Source organism: Phoenix dactylifera, chromosome 8 (genome assembly GCF_009389715.1).
Source record: "Phoenix dactylifera cultivar Barhee BC4 chromosome 8, palm_55x_up_171113_PBpolish2nd_filt_p, whole genome shotgun sequence".
In the NCBI taxonomy this organism is placed as follows: Eukaryota; Viridiplantae; Streptophyta; class Magnoliopsida; order Arecales; family Arecaceae; genus Phoenix; species Phoenix dactylifera.
The window spans coordinates 15205480-15218683 of NC_052399.1; the positions used below are offsets into that span (position 1 = coordinate 15205480).

Here is a 13204-nt window from a genome sequence, read left to right on the forward strand (position 1 = left end):
AAAAAATAAAAAAATAAAAAAAAAAGAAAGGGATAACGGGCCGGCCCGAAAAGACCGGGCCCGTCTCCCTTTTATGATTGTGCCCTAGGCACGATCGTGGAAGGAGGGCGCTTGAGGGGAGGGGGCGGCGGCGTTGGAGAGGCCGATCGCCGGAGGGGTTTGAGCGCCGGAGCCGAGAACCGGCCGGCCGTGGAGGAAGCCGGAAAGCTTTTCCTCCCTTCAAGGAGATCCCCACAAATCGGTGAAGCCTTGGACCCGTGCGTGAAAAATCCGAGTTTCCTCTCCGATTTCGTCGCCGGAAAGGCCGTCGGAGCACGCCCATCGGACTAAGGTAAGCCCCTTGCGCTTCATTGCTTGGTTTTTGGGTCGTGTGGGTGGGATTTTGGCCGGCGGATCGTCGGGGAAGAGTCCGAAACAGGGTACCCCTGTTTCGGCTCCTCTCCTCCGGATCCTGCCGCCGCCGGCCGTCGGGTTGGTCGGGATCCATGGCGGTGGGGCTGGTCGGGTTCGTGTGAAGGCCGAAGAGGGTTTGCTAGGCTGTGTATGTGATGAGGAAGGGTGGATCCGAGGTCTTCTTCCTCGGGATCCCATCCCCTCTTCCTCTTCCCCTCGTCGGTTGGCCACCGGCGGCGACGACGGCGGCTGGGTGCCGTCGGGTGGGGGGGCCGAGCCACCATGAGGAGGGCCTCCGACTGATGAAGGGAGAAGAGGGGAGGACTTCGGTTGACAATGGAGGAAGGGGGAGGAGGCAGTGTTGGTTTGGGGGAAGAAGAAGAAACAGGAGAAGAAAATTCTTCTCTCCCTCTCTTGGTCGGCCACCATCGCTGGTGACAGCAACAGTGGCGGCCAGCGACGGTCCGACCAGTGGTGGCCGAGGGTTGGGCAGGTGGCGGCTGCTGCCCTTGGACCAAAGAAAATGGAAAAGGGGAGATGTATTCCCAACCATGAAGAGAGAGAAATCATCCCTTTATGTTGGTCTCTTCATCGGGACCGGCCATCGTCGCCGACATGGCTGTGGCCACGGCTGGCGACGACATAGGCCGATGGTGCAAGGTGGGAGTCAGGCCACCCCGACTGTCCTAGATCTGGAGGGATTGAGATGTTTGGGAACCTGGTGATGGACCCATAGTAGATGTGAATTATGGTTTAGAATATTTAAATATTAAATAATTTAGTTTGTGATTTATAATTGATGTTGTAGGGGAAGAGTCAGCGGTGCCAGGAGGTTTTGATCAGGGGACTCAGCACCCCAGCTCGTAGGTTGTGATCCAGATCTGTATTTGAGTCTGTCTACAATTTCTGTAAGAATCCTTGTACGCCAATCCTACATGATATACATATTTTTGCACTATATATGTTTGATATGCTATGACCCAAACAAAGCAAAAATGGTTTATATTAAATTATATTTTGGTCGTGTTGGCTTGTGATTGGAATTATGATGGATGCATGTATGTGTATAACCTATATCTGCATAATTGGATTTATGGATGTGGTGGCATGGACTAACCATGTTATATTGATTGCCCTGTCACGGGCTGGAAACGTGACCATGGTTAGACTAGGTCGGAAATAAAGTGGAAAAGGGAATGGATGTGTGTTTGTGAATTGATTAAATGAACAGGGACTTTGGGCTTATCTCGTTATTATTGGTTGCCCCATCACAGGCTGGAAATGTGATATTATCGATTGCCCCGTCACAGGCTGGAAATGTGATACTATGGATTGCCCCATCACAGGCTGGAAATGTGATATTATCGATTGCCCCGTCACAGGCTGGAAATGTGATACTATCGATTGCCCCATCACAGGCCGGAAATGTGATACTATTGATTGCCCCGTCACAGGCTAGAAATGTGACACTATCGATTGCCCCATCACAGGCTGGAAATGTGATACTATCGATTGCCCCGTCACGGGCCGGAAACGTGACCGGGATGTAGCCCAAAGTCGGAAAGATAATTGATCCGGATCAAGTTAATATAGAATGGAAAGAAAAAGCATTGAAAATATTAATGAAGATTTATGAGCTATCGTATGCTATATCATTCTTGCGTGGTTGGACTTTCATTGATATTTGACGTGCATACTTATATTGATTATTTGAGCCTTTTGATAGTCGGTTTATGATTTCATGAAATGTGCATCGATTTATCGTGGCTTTCAAATTCATATTATTATTGTGTTGGTTCGGAAGTGTAGGGATTCTTACTGGGCTGTAAAGCTCACCCCCTTTTTCTTCTTTTTCTTTACCAGAGTTGCAGGATGCATAGATTTGGATGGGATGGGCGCCGAGTGCGAGTACCCGAGTTATTAGTTAGTTAGTTTGTTTATCCTTCTTTTATGTCGATGAACATTTGAAGACTTTGTAATTGAACCAATTTGTTTATTTGGACATGTCGGATTTGTCTATTTGAATTATTAAATTAGTTGTGGATTTATTGGAATTTTTGTTAATCATAGGCCTTGCATGATCTTTAGGGCACTGCTCTAGGGCTCATGCGGCCGGTCGCGTACCGAACCCGGGTGCTGGGTTCGGGGCGTGACAGAGTGGTATCAGAGCCAGGTTAAGGTATCCTAAGGTTTAGGTTCAGATGAGTGTGAGTGGGAAATTATGATAGAAAAACTATCAGAGCCTTGGTTTATAAGCACTTGAGATTGTAACAGAAATGATATTATAATCTAAGGTTTAAGACCACTAAGGATTGTGGCCTTAGTGGCATTAAAGTTTGACGTTTAAGATAATTGGGGATAGTGACAAATCGAAATCTGAGTATATGTTTAAGATCACTAGGTATTGTGACAGAGATATATCATAGCTTAAGGTTCTGATCACTTGGAACATGACAATTAAATTCAGTGCTTAAGATGTAAGATCACTGGGCATTGTGATAAAATGTATGCATCGGATTTGGTTTTTGATGAGTGTGGAAGGAAAGTATAAATTGTCTTTGATCATGATAAGAGGGGTTTGACCTAAGATAAGTATAGGAAGGTCAACAATGGCATATCGGTTATACCATGCTCATATATTATTTAAATGACTTGAAAGTTCAAACTTGATATAGGTTTTGATGTGATTGTACTTTTGATTTTGTTGCTAATTATTAGAGTGAGATTTGTACGTAGATCTTCCATAGTATTGAAGTGAGCTAAGAAGATTTCATAATATTGAAAGGAATGTTCTTCGAAGTTGAATATGTATGTGGTATTGGCATGTTTGGATATTACAAATAGGTCTATTTTCTATTGATATATTTGATTTTATTTTGAGGCTATTGAGTTGGCATATTGATGGGGGAATTCTAATTATTTGAATCCTCATGTTCGGATTGGGCTACTGGATTTTACTTATAATTGTAGAAGACTATTTGATGTGTTAAATTTAAAACTCAAGCCTAGGTTTAAGATTTGAGCAGGATCTTTTGTCATTGTTGATAAAGCTACTAATAAATGTCATATTGAGTAGAGACTTTGGTCATGAGATGCTTATATGAATTATAATATATAGCATTGCTGATGGATGTTAAGAATCTTAGTGAAGAAAGATCTGGAGATCGATAGAGTTAATTTATAATCATAGTGTATTGGCTCAATGACTTCTAACCCATTGAATTTGAAGTAAATCTTTTTGGAAAGAAGATCAATGTAGATTGTCTAATCGAATTACTGAGGAAAACCAAGGTTAACTTATTTTAAATTAAGCCTAGATATTTTGGATTCTAAGTTATGGAGATCATGTAGTGACCTTAAACATGACTAATGGCTTAAGAGTTAGTTATGGTAAGTATACTCTACATAAATTGAGGATAGAGAGATCTGGAGGTTCTACTCAATTAAAGTTTCGAAATTTGGATTTTCTTACTCCTAGTGCAAGTGATATTTCGGTCATAAATCATTTAGAGGCTTTAGAGTATTTAATGGATTAAATCAGAGTGCGCAGCGGAAGTGTGGTGGTTTGAGTTATTTTGAAACTGGTTAAGGACATTAATATTTGACCTAAAAGGTATTATGATGGAACACTTGAGTTAGTTTCTAGTAGAGGAGAATGTTGTTGATTCTATGGATGATCTAGAGGTAGCTATGTAACTTTTACCAATGGGTTCTTCTTTTGTTGACAACCTTTGGAAGAAACTTGGGCATCTTAAATTTAGTGTTACCGGTTGATGATTCCTTGGTTGGTCTTAGACTTGGAATGTTTTAACATGAATCTCCTACTCCTAGCTCTAACATTGTTAATCTACCAATTTGAAAAGGTTTGAGGTTTTCCTAAAACAAAGGTTGATCATTAAATCATGAGTGAAGTTAAGAGAAGAAGGAGGATTATAGATTATGAAGAGCATTCGATGCTAAAGCCTTCTCTTATTTATGTTTAGCCGATTATGATCTCTGTGTGGAATTAATCAAGAGCAATTAAATCCTTGGGCAAAGAACTATGGCATGTTAATCCAATGTTGGGATGTTAGTCTTCTTTTAGAAGAGATCAACAAGTGAATTCAATAAGTATTGTGAATTCAATAAGCGTTCAAATCTTGTGAGCGGGAATTCTGAGAGAGAGATTGTTTACGAGCTTGAGGATGATATGGTAGTTGCATACTTTTAATGTTTGAGACTTCAAGAAAGTTAATTTCGAGGACGAAATTTTCTTTTTGGGGGGAAGTATGTAATACCCCTAAAAAATAAAAAAAATAAAAAAATAAAAAAAAGAAAGGGATAACGGGCCTGCCCGAAAAGACCGGGCCCGTCTCCCTTTTATGATTGTGCCCTAGGCACGATCATGGAAGGAGGGCGCTTGAGGGGAGGGGGCGGCGGCATTGGAGAGGCCGATCGCCGGAGGGGTTTGAGCGCCGGAGCCGAGAACCGGCCGGCCGTGGAGGAAGCCGGAAAGCTTTTCCTCCCTTCAAGGAGATCCCCACAAATCGGTGAAGCCTTGGACCCGTGCGTGAAAAATCCGAGTTTCCTCTCCGATTTCGTCGCCGGAAAGGCCGTCGGAGCACGCCCATCGGACTAAGGTAAGCCCCTTGCGCTTCATTGCTTGGTTTTTGGGTCGTGTGGGTGGGATTTTGGCCGGCGGATCGTCGGGGAAGAGTCCGAAACAGGGTACCCCTGTTTCGGCTCCTCTCCTCCGGATCCTGCCGCCGCCGGCCGTCGGGTTGGTCGGGATCCATGGCGGTGGGGCTGGTCGGGTTCGTGTGAAGGCCGAAGAGGGTTTGCTAGGCTGTGTATGTGATGAGGAAGGGTGGATCCGAGGTCTTCTTCCTCGGGATCCCATCCCCTCTTCCTCTTCCCCTCGTCGGTTGGCCACCGGCGGCGACGACGGCGGCTGGGTACCGTCGGGTGGGGGGGGGCCGAGCCACCATGAGGAGGGCCTCCGACTGATGAAGGGAGAAGAGGGGAGGACTTCGGTTGACAATGGAGGAAGGGGGAGGAGGCAGTGTTGGTTTGGGGGAAGAAGAAGAAACAGGAGAAGAAAATTCTTCTCTCCCTCTCTTGGTCGGCCACCATCGCCGGTGACAGCAACAGTGGCGGCCAGCGACGGTCCGACCAGTGGTGGCCGAGGGTTGGGCAGGTGGCGGCTGCTGCCCATGGACCAAAGAAAATGGAAAAGGGGAGATGTATTCCCAACCATGAAGAGAGAGAAATCATCTCTTTATGTTGGTCTCTTCATCGGGACCGGCCATCGTCGCCGGCATGGCTGCGGCCACGGCTGGCGACGACATAGGCCGATGGTGCAAGGTGGGAGTCAGGCCACCCCGACTGTCCTAGATCTGGAGGGATTGAGATGTTTGGGAACCTGGTGATGGACCCATAGTAGATGTGAATTATGGTTTAGAATATTTAAATATTAAATAATTTAGTTTGTGATTTATAATTGATGTTGTAGGGGAAGAGTCAGCGGTGCCAGGAGGTTTTGATCAGGGGACTCAGCACCCCAGCTCGTAGGTTGTGATCCAGATCTGTATTTGAGTCTGTCTACAATTTCTGTAAGAATCCTTGTACGCCAATCCTACATGATATACATATTTTTGCACTATATATGTTTGATATGCTATGACCCAGACAAAGCAAAAATAGTTTATATTAAATTATATTTTAGTCGTGTTGGCTTGTGATTGGAATTATGATGGATGCATGTATGTGTATAACCTATATCTGCATAATTGGATTTATGGATGTGGTGGCATGGACTAACCATGTTATATTGATTGCCCTGTCACGGGCTGGAAACGTGACCATGGTTAGACTAGGTCGGAAATAAAGTGGAAAAGGGAATGGATGTGTGTTTGTGAATTGATTAAATGAACAGGGACTTTGGGCTTATCTCGTTATTATTGGTTGCCCCATCACAGGCTGGAAATGTGATATTATCGATTGCCCCGTCACAGGCTGGAAATGTGATACTATGGATTGCCCCATCACAGGCTGGAAATGTGATATTATCGATTGCCCCGTCACAGGCTGGAAATGTGATACTATCGATTGCCCCATCACAGGTCGGAAATGTGATACTATTGATTGCCCCGTCACAGGCTGGAAATGTGACACTATCGATTGCCCCATCACAGGCTGGAAATGTGATACTATCGATTGCCCCGTCACGGGCCGGAAACGTGACCGGGATATAGCCCAAAGTCGGAAAGATAATTGATCCGGATCAAGTTAATATAGAATGGAAAGAAAAAGCATTGAAAACATTAATGAAGATTTATGAGCTATCGTATGCTATATCATTCTTGCGTGGTTGGACTTTCATTGATATTTGACGTGCATACTTATATTGATTATTTGAGCCTTTTGATAGTCGGTTTATGATTTCATGAAATGTGCATCGATTTATCGTGGCTTTCAAATTCATATTATTATTGTGTTGGTTCGGAAGTGTAGGGATTCTTACTGGGCTGTAAAGCTCACCCCCTTTTTCTTCTTTTTCTTTACCAGAGTTGCAGGATGCATAGATTTGGATGGGATGGGCGCCGAGTGCGAGTACCCGAGTTATTAGTTAGTTAGTTTGTTTATCTTTCTTTTATGTCGATGAACATTTGAAGACTTTGTAATTGAACCAATTTGTTTATTTGGACATGTCGGATTTGTCTATTTGAATTATTAAATTAGTTGTGGATTTATTGGAATTTTTGTTAATCATAGGCCTTGCATGATCTTTAGGGCACTGCTCTAGGGCTCATGCGGCCGGTCGCGTACCGGACCCGGGTGCTGGGTTCGGGGCGTGACAAATGAGGTCTTAAGTCGTAAGCTTTTTAGTTTTTATGTGAAGCACTGTTTAAACTGAGGCAATGTTTTCCTCTGCATGGCCAGTCAAATGCTCCCGAATTCCTTTAAATCTTTGCCACTCATGTAAGGCTTCCTCAAAATCTAAATAGTCTCTTGGTATTGAGTATATGGCTCTCAACTGCTTGTGTATAACATGTTATGGGCACAGTTCCTGAAAAAAATCCATTTCACTCTGTTCCCGAAAGATTTAATAGTAGGCAGAATTTTGCAATTGGTTGTTGGGACTGTGGACTCCAGCTCATACATCTAATGGAACTGGTTTAGCCTTCGAAGTTCCACAGTTTTTTTTTTTTTTCCAGTTCAATAGAGAGAACTAACATGGAAATATCAAGACTGTAATCATGATTAAGGTTTTAGTTTTTTTTTTCTCATAGAAGAAAATTGTCATGGCTAGGCTTGGTCAGACTCTTTAAGAAAAGAATGGGCGTCCACCAGAGCATTTCATTCCGTTGTCTCAACACTGTATTATCTTTGTGGAGGATTTCAACCCCCCAAACCCCCCTGCCGGGAAAAAAAATTGCATAGAAGCTAGCAAGAGATGCTACAAACGGCCACACAAGAGCAATAGCAGTACCTTAGCCTGGGATTGGAGCGTGGGCTAAAAGTTTGGAGCATCGCTAAAAGTTTGGGATTTTCTACAATATTTGAAGCCTATAGTTGATGTTTCCTGCTTACTTTTTATATTCTCTGCTTTCGTCCAAGTTGTCTTGGAAAAGAGTTTTTGTTACAAACAAGCCACACCTGAAGAAGAAGAAGTTATGCCTCAATAAAAGAGTATACTCCAATCGAAACTTTAGTTCACTCTCATGCATCCGAATCTTTCATAGTTTACATATAGCTATCTGTTATTTTTTTCTGTGGACAATATCCATGAAAATATCTCTATTTTTTCAGTCCTATATTAAATTAATGAAAGAGGTGCCATGTGGGTTTATTAACCTATATCAGTCCTCCTAATTGCTGAAGTTTTTAGATTGTTAGGCTGAGACAAGTAGTATCAAAGCCAGATCCATTGCGCGTCATAACTTTTATCAACCATGTAGATGCTTCACTGAGGGAAACCAGGATTGAGGAGGATCTGATAGGATTAAGTAAGATCTGCGCTATGAGTGGACCCCTCTCTCTTAAGCAGGAGTTAAACTGTAATGAGGGCATCATAGTCCCACATTGATGAATAAAAAAGGTACCACATAAGCTTATTAGCATGCGCCAGTTTTTCTCCCAATAACTTCAGCTTTTTAGCTGTTGTAACCTGATAGATTGTATCTTATTCCAGGCTGCTGTGCTTATGAGAGCAAGATATGCATTCATAAAAGAAGGGAGTAACCGGAAAATAAAACATACCTCAGGGAAGTAACTAGGAAGAAGGATATGGTAATGACAATTCTAAAATATAAGTCAATAAATAAATAACTTGGCACGAGGTCACATCACCATAAGATTACTTGTTTTGTAGTAGCAGAGACTTCTTTCTCTTGGTGAACAAGCATTCAATCAGAAACGACTCGCGTAGCATCACAAACTAGAAACAAACTTATCTCTGTGAAACCAAGCTTAGGAGGTGATTAGTAGACCCACCGCCACCTTCGGAACTCAGCCTTTCAAATTCGCCCAGAGTTCTTTCCCCCACAAGCTAGCATCCTGTCCCATGCTTCATAGCATTTATTGTCGGCAAACCATCAGCCGTGAAGGGAGTTGCGGGCTTAGGCGCGAAGTCGTCACGCTCATGACCCCAAAAGTCAGAGCAGAAGGTTGCAAGAGCCTCGGCTTCACGTCCCTGTTCCCAGTTTAACTTGATCCAAAAGACACAACTTCCAATTTCTTTTACTAAAATGAGCACAAAGTCTTCTTTGCCAAAGAAGAGATTAGGGAGTATAGACTTTGTGGCATTTAAATAGGCATCGCCCTCTATCTTTATCCCTCAATAACAAAAGTGAATAAGAGAGAACATAATGGAAGAGTTCTTTCCTCTTCTTCTGATAGCTTCTCCGCTCGCTGTGTTACTGTACTGTGGGCTGAGAGCGTTCTACTCCCTGTGGTGGAAACCCAAAGCCTTGGAGAAACAACTAAGGCTGCAAGGCATCAGAGGCAGCGCATACAACCTCCTTCATGGGGACAGTAAGGCGGAGATACAGGCAGCAAAGGAAGCATGATCCAAGCCCATCAATCTGACCCACAAGATCGTGACGCGTGTCGTTCCATTCGCTTATCAGACGGTGCAGAGATATGGTACTATGCCATCATGATTTGAGCTTTATTTACAAGATACTGGTGTTTGTTCTTTGATCATTTAATGTTATGCTCGTTTTTTTTTTTTTTTTGCTAGACCGAATGATCTATACAACACGTGTACGGATGCACCCAATAAAGTCGGAAAACAAAATATCACGGAGCTCCCGAGGCAGCTCCCCATCCACTGCCTATAGGGTACTATTGGTATGGTTAGCCACATACGTGGCCACCCAATCCACAGCCCCATTAGCTTCTTTAAACATATGCTTCGCCTGGACCACCCCTCCGTCTCTCATCATCATCTAGATATCGCGGATCAAGGGATGGTTGGTAGCACCGACCCTCTGACCCCCCTAGATCCAACTAATAACTGTAGTGGAGTCATCCTTCAAAATGACTGAACTAGCTGAGAGCACACGCTGAGCGTGTCGAAGACCCGCCTAGGCAGCTCTCAGCTCCGCTCCAGGAACCGTGCAGTTAAATAACTGACAGCCTCCCGCCGCCACGATTCTGGAGTTCGGGTCCCTAATGACGAAACCCGCTCTACCCTTTATGCCACCATCCAGCACTGACCCATCAAAATTGACCTTAATGCTTGTGAGTTCTCACAGGGAAGACTTCGTTTATATGGAATGGAGAAACTCCGAGGGTGATCATATGCGACTCGGAGATGGTGGAGGCGCTGCTGGACAAGCTGGGCCGGTTTCAGAAGCCACCAGTGAACCCTCTGATAAAGCTTCTAGCCATGGGGCTCACAGGCCTTGAAGGAGAGGAATATGGGCTAAACGGAGGAGGGTGACCTCCCCTGCTTTCCACTTGAGAAATTGAAGGTTTGCAGATCTACATCCATAGGCTCATTTTTACTCCATACGAATGAAGGATAATTTTTGACGTTATTAATCACCAAACAAGGCCCGACCAATTAGTTTTATGATCGAACATAATCACTGCACCAAGTTTTTTACTTAACGTTCAGTCTTTCTACTTGCTAGTGTATATTGGATCTTTAGACAAATTAAGATGGATTCCTACTTAAACGATAAAACTAAGAAAAACACTTCATATCCCACAATAAACCACGATGGTGGTTCCATCTTATTGACTTTGTCGGCATTATACAGGTGCAGCAGACTTTAATACCTCACATTTGCTTCAAAAAATAACTATAAAATTTTAAATAACTACAAAGAACTTTTAGGGGGATTATGTGTATGAGGATCTGTACAGGCGTATGTTTAGTCTCACATCGATTATTCACCAGAGAGATCTTGGATATTTATATAAGACTAAGAAATTCTAAAATACCTTCCGACTAATCTTTTGTTTTTAGATAAGGTCTTGAGTTGTTACAAGTGGTATATGTGAGGATCCGTGAATTAAGGAACCCAAAAAATATTTTCTGAACCCTCTGAGTTGCATCAATTTTATTTCTTCTCAAACAGAAAGTCACATCACTTTCATAACTAGAACAAGCTAACATTCAGTAAGCAAAATAAGAACAAATCTCCAGCCAGCAAATCCGGGTAAGAGTACGAGAATTATTCCAAATAACTCAATACAGTATACAGTATACTGATTGTGTTAAGTGCGCAGTCCTCATTTTAGCTTCACAATTTTCATTCACAGGGAATGATGCCTGCCTTTTATACTAGTTGCAGTGATTTGATAAAAAGATGGCAGAACTTAACTAGCACTGAAGCCTGAAGGATCTTGTGAGGCAAATGTTTGGCCAGAATTTGAGGGTCTAACAGGTGATGCTATCTCCCGGGCAGCATTTGGAAGCAGCTTTGCAGAAGGCAAGAAAATATTTGAACTGGAAAAGGAGCAATCCGTCCTAGTGATCGAAGCCGCATGGGCTCCTTACATACCAGGCTTCAGGTGAATTCATGGCTGTCATTTCTGTCCACATCTTCTCTTTGACTTATATTTTCTGGAGAAATAAGTAATTCAGATTTATTCCACTGAAGTTATGTATTTTTATATCTTGCTTCAATAGACAACCCTAGGACAAATGCAAGAAGAGAGGAAGATTGATAGGCTAAATCTTTACTATTAATTTTGGTACAGGTTCTTACCTACTGCAAAAAATAAGAGGAGAATGTGTATAGACAGAGAGATCAAAACCATGATAAAAGAGATGATCAACAGGAAGTTGAATTCCATGAAAGTGGACAAATCTAGTGGCGATGACTTGCTTGGCTTGTTGCTCCAATTCAGTCACAATAACAATCAGGACTATGGAATCACAATAGATGACGTGATAGAGGAATGCAAGCTATTCTACTTCACCGGCCAGGAGACAACCTCTGCATGGCTAGTATGGACACTGCTTCTCCTAGCCATGCATCCCAGCTGGCAACAGAGAGCAAGGGAAGAAGTTCTGAACATCTGTGGGAAGAATACACCAGATTTCGAATCCCTGAGCCACCTTAAGATTGTGAGTACCATAACTTTCACCTTTCTCTCTTAAGAGGATATCATCACACTTCTTTCTGACTATTTTGCACTTGGGAAACTTGGATTGCAGGTAACCATGATACTGCATGAGGTTTTGAGGTTATATCCACCTGTGGTCTCTCTGTATCGACACACCATCAAGAAAACAAAATTATGAAATTTCTCCTTCCCTGCTGGTGTTGGTCTCTTGCTACCCACAATCCTCATCCACCATGATCAAGAGTTTTGGGGTGAAGATGCTGAAGAGTTCAAGCCAGAGAGATTTTCAGAAGGGGTTGCAAAGGCATCAAAAGTTCAGAATGCATTCCTTCCCTTCGGTTGGGGACCAAGGACATGTTTGGGCCAGAATTTTGCAATAATAGAGGCAAAGATAGCTCTAGCTACTATCCTCCAACATTTTTCTTTTGAGCTGTCACCCTCCTATTCTCATGCTCCTTATACTGTCATAACTCTTCAGCCACAATATGGAGCTCATATCATACTTCATCAACTCTGAGACTATAGTAAAGGATGTTAATGCTTTGGAGCATGTCCTACCTTGCAAGTTTTCTCACATAAAAGGTGTTTTCTTATAGTTAGTTTTGGCATTTGTAGTAGTGTCCAGTAAATAATGATGCTTAATCATTATTATGAAGGTGAAGGAGAGGTTGGATAAGCTAGCTGCCTTTATTATTATAAGAGTGTGAGTAATCATTATTTATATGGAATGAATGATGAGAGCTTGTATGAATACCCTTGTTCTGATCTGCAATAAAGTGCCTTCATACAGAAGGTGATGATGTAATGCCTTCATGGCCCTTCTTTTAGGGTAATTATTTTTCTGTGCACCCATTGAAGAATTATATTAAATTAAAAAGGTTTCTTGTCTGTTTTTGTTAGATTCATGCATCTTCGTTGAAATAGTGTACTTAATAGCTATCTATTTTCATATCATTTTTTAAGTATTTTATATTTATTAAAAAATTTATTATTAAAAAAAAGGCCTCATTTATTGGATTCGCCTTAGGCCCCCAAATGTATTGGGCCGCCCCTGTGTGTGAATGATATCCCTCTACTGCAGATTGATAAGTTTCATAGGTATGATAGATTCTCAAAGGCACACAAGAATTCCTAAGTTACTGTCCAGAAGTAAGCTAGATATTTCAGAGCATTTGATTGCTTGGTAAGACTAAAGCTGATAGGAACATTGCCATGATATGCTGTACCGGCCCGAATTGGACGGTAC

At 42.6% G+C, this 13204-nt stretch overlaps 1 pseudogene; it reads left to right on the top strand.

Annotated features, from left to right (window-relative positions):
- Window positions 1-9154: 9154 nt before the first annotated feature.
- Window positions 9155-12750, top strand: LOC103703424 (annotated as a pseudogene).
- The last annotated feature ends 454 nt before the right edge of the window (window positions 12751-13204 follow it).